The sequence below is a fragment of the Apium graveolens genome, chromosome 5 (assembly GCF_009905375.1).
Source record: "Apium graveolens cultivar Ventura chromosome 5, ASM990537v1, whole genome shotgun sequence".
In the NCBI taxonomy this organism is placed as follows: Eukaryota; Viridiplantae; Streptophyta; class Magnoliopsida; order Apiales; family Apiaceae; genus Apium; species Apium graveolens.
Window position 1 is genome coordinate 285,138,030 of NC_133651.1, and position 3,475 is coordinate 285,141,504.

General features: G+C 37.0%; 1 non-coding gene across 1 annotated transcript; it reads right to left on the bottom strand.

The window, feature by feature from the left end:
* Positions 1 to 3,119: 3,119 nt before the first annotated feature.
* Positions 3,120 to 3,226, bottom strand: LOC141662294 (small nucleolar RNA R71). Its single transcript, XR_012550415.1, has one exon. It is a non-coding gene; the product is annotated as a small nucleolar RNA R71 (small nucleolar RNA).
* Between the last annotated feature and the right edge of the window lie 249 nt (positions 3,227 to 3,475).

Below are 3,475 nucleotides of genomic sequence, written 5' to 3' on the forward strand. Positions count from 1 at the left end.
AATCTCAACTCAATGAGATCCAATCCTCAGTGGAATTGCTTGTCTCTCTTCTTTTACCTGCTGATGCCAAAAAGGGGGAGAAAGTAATTAAGTCCAAATGCAAACCTATCAAGACACTGAAGGGAAAGGATGATGGAAAAGATGACCAGGGAAACTCTGGAATGGGTGGAGGTCATGGTCAAGGTAAAGGTTTTTCATCAAGTAAAGCTGGAACTACAAGTTAAAGAACAAGTTCTGATACTGGGAGAAGAATAAGTTCTTATACTGGTAAAAGGATAAGTTCTGATGAACTTCTGGAACTTGATGAGGAGATTTTAAGACAGTTATTTCTGAAAGAAAATCCAGGAATGGACTTTGAGAGTCTAAAGGAAGAAGAAGCTAGACTTAAGTTAGAAAAAGTCAACTCCAAATATGAAGCTTCTGTTGTTGAAAAGAACATTCCTAAGGCTAAAGGCATTGTGATAAAGGAAAGGATAAATCCTGAGGCAACTAAGGCCAAATCACAAATGGAGATAGATCCAAGGTCCAAGGGCAAAGAAAAAGTTGGAGAACCTGTAAAGGTTTATGTGCCTGCTATGGATAAAGAAATATCTGTTCAAGATGCTAATCTTACTCTGATGTCAAAGAAGATTTCTTAAACAACCTCTGAGATGGCTCAAGTTGTTCAGAGTCAAGATATAGTAAGTTCTGATATGACACTCAAGCAAGCAACCTTTGACATAGCTCAAGTTGGCTTGATATCAGAAGATAAGTTAAAGGAAACCTCTGACATTGCTCATGTTAAATCCTCAAAGTTACTCCTACCAGGATCCACCAAAGCTAAACAGACTCAACCTTTAAAGGTTGCAGCAAGTGGTTTTGAAGCAAAAGTTGTTACAGGATAGGAAGCAACAGATAAATCTGGATTAGGTAGTGCTGATAAAAGAAGAGTACATAACACAACCAATGATCCAACTTCCTTAAGTGAACCAGGTGTTGGAGCAACTCCTGAAAGATTGAATCAACTTGAATCTGTACAGATAGTTTACCATACCTTCTTGAAAGAACATATCTTGTTATATTTCATGACAGATGGAAGGGTATACCATATTAGGGAGAATGTTATACCACTGAAGTATTTTGAGGAACTAGAACATGTTCTATTTCTACTTCAAGTGAAGAACAGATTAACAGAAAGTGCTGCAAATTATTTAAAGACTCAAATTCAGAGATAGAAGAAGCTTTATTCTGTAAAGTCTGATAGCACATACTGTCCCAAGTACAGAGATCACAAGGGTGATATTGTCGAGATGAAGCCTAACTCTGCTAAGATTATAACTACCTTTCTAGGTTATAAGGCTGTGGAATTCAATCTTGAGTCTGACAAGGCATATTTGATCAGACTAGATCAGGACATAAGAAAAGCTAAAATAAATGATCTCAGGGCTGCTATCTTTCAAATTGGTGAAGATACAGTTGAATTGAAGAATGCTAAAAGGAGGATGATTGATGAACTTAAATATGCTGAGAGATGTTTGTTAAAGAACTATCTCAGAACAACTCCTGACATCAAAGAGATCAGTAATTGAAGCCAATTCAAGATCTACAACTGCTTAAATTCTGATGTGTATACAGAATGAAGTTGTTATCAGAAGATAAAGATGGTAGAGCTTTAAGGACTGTAAGTTGTAGTTATCTAGTCAAATTCTCATGCATTTGTACTTAATGTTTTTGACATCATCAAATATCTGTTAAACTTGTATATTATACTAATTTACAAGTTGGGGGAGATTGTTAGATATATTTGATAATGTCATGTCTAATATGATTTGTGTTTAGTTTTTCAGATCTTACTTAAACAGGACAAATCAGTACTTAACTGGAAATCAGTACTTATACTGAAGTCAGAACTTAAGATATCAGAAGATATTTATCAGAAGATAATATCACGACTTAAGAAGACGTTCAGATAAGGAAGGCGGTTGATTGAAAGGAAAGAAGATCAAGACAAACACAAGAAGAGATATGCATGAAGAAGGAATTCTATGAAGAATAGAATACTTGGAAGAAAATCTAACTGATTGATATATTTTAGGAAGCAGAATTATATTCCATATCAATTAGAGATTATCTTGTAACTGTGTAGTATATAAACACAGGAATAGGGTTTACACTATATGTGTTATCATTATTGAGAATAATATTCATTGTAACCCTAACAGCTCTCGTGATATTTGTTCATCACTGAGAGAGGACAGTTCCATATTGTAACAGAGTTTAATAAAGTTTTTTTTTTCAGTTACTTGTGTTCTTTAATTCGATTTGATTGTGATAAACACTGTATTCAACCCCCTTCTATAGTGTGTGTGACCTAACATACAGTCTCTGTGGGAACGAACTAGAAAATATTCTATACTGCTTGGGAACTCGTATACTTGCGTGTATTATTAGCACGTGTTTAGCGACTAACAAGTTTTTGGCGCCGCTGTTGGGGACTACAATGTTAATTTATAGTTTATGTGCTTTCCATCAGTGGTTGTTAAAGTTCATTTACTTGGACATTGTTACTTATCCGTTTCCTTGTCTTATTTTAGGTACTCTAGCGAGGGTGTATGTATACGCGTTCGCGTACTCATAAGAGAACACTGGATAAAGCCGAGGAAGAAGTTGTAATAGTTTGTAAGGAAGTTTTCGAGGAAGAAAAGAAGGTAGAAGAGGAAGAGAAAGTTGAAGAACCAGCTTTAGTAGAGATGGGTGATCAAGTAGAAAATCCTAAGGCTTTGATGGATTATTCTCAGCCTAAGATTAATGACATTCAGTCAAGCATCATCAGACCAGCCATTAGGGCTAACACTTTTGAGATTAAGTCAAGCACGATTCAGATGATACAGAACTTAGTTCAGTTTGGGGGTTCTCCTACTGAAGACCCCAACATGCACATCAGGGATTTCATCGAGATCTGCGACACCTTCAAGTTTAATGACGTGGCTGAAGATGCTATCAAGCTATGCCTCTTCCCATTCTCTCTAAGGGAAAAAGCTAAGTGCTAGTTACACTCTCTACCAGCAGGGTCTATCACCACTTGGGAGGATCTTGCGTAAAAGTTTCTCACTAAATTCTTCCCCATGGTGAAGAATTCTGCAATCAAGAATGCTCTTACCCAGTTTACTCAGCAAACATAAGAATCTTTGTGTGAGGCTTGGGATTGATATAACGAGATGCTAAGGAAATGCCCACACCATGGCATTCCTGATTGGATGATTATTAACTGTTTCTACAATGGATTGGGTGCTACTTCTAGACCCATGCTTGATGTAGCATCAGGAGGAGCCTTGTGGGCTAAGAGCTATGATGAAGGTTATGAACTTATTGAACTGATGGCTGCTAATGAGTACCAGAATCCTTCCCAGAGGCTGACTCAGGGAAACGTCACAGACATTCTGGAGTTGGACGCAGCAACTACTATCGCTGCCCAACTTTAGGCTTTGATGATAAA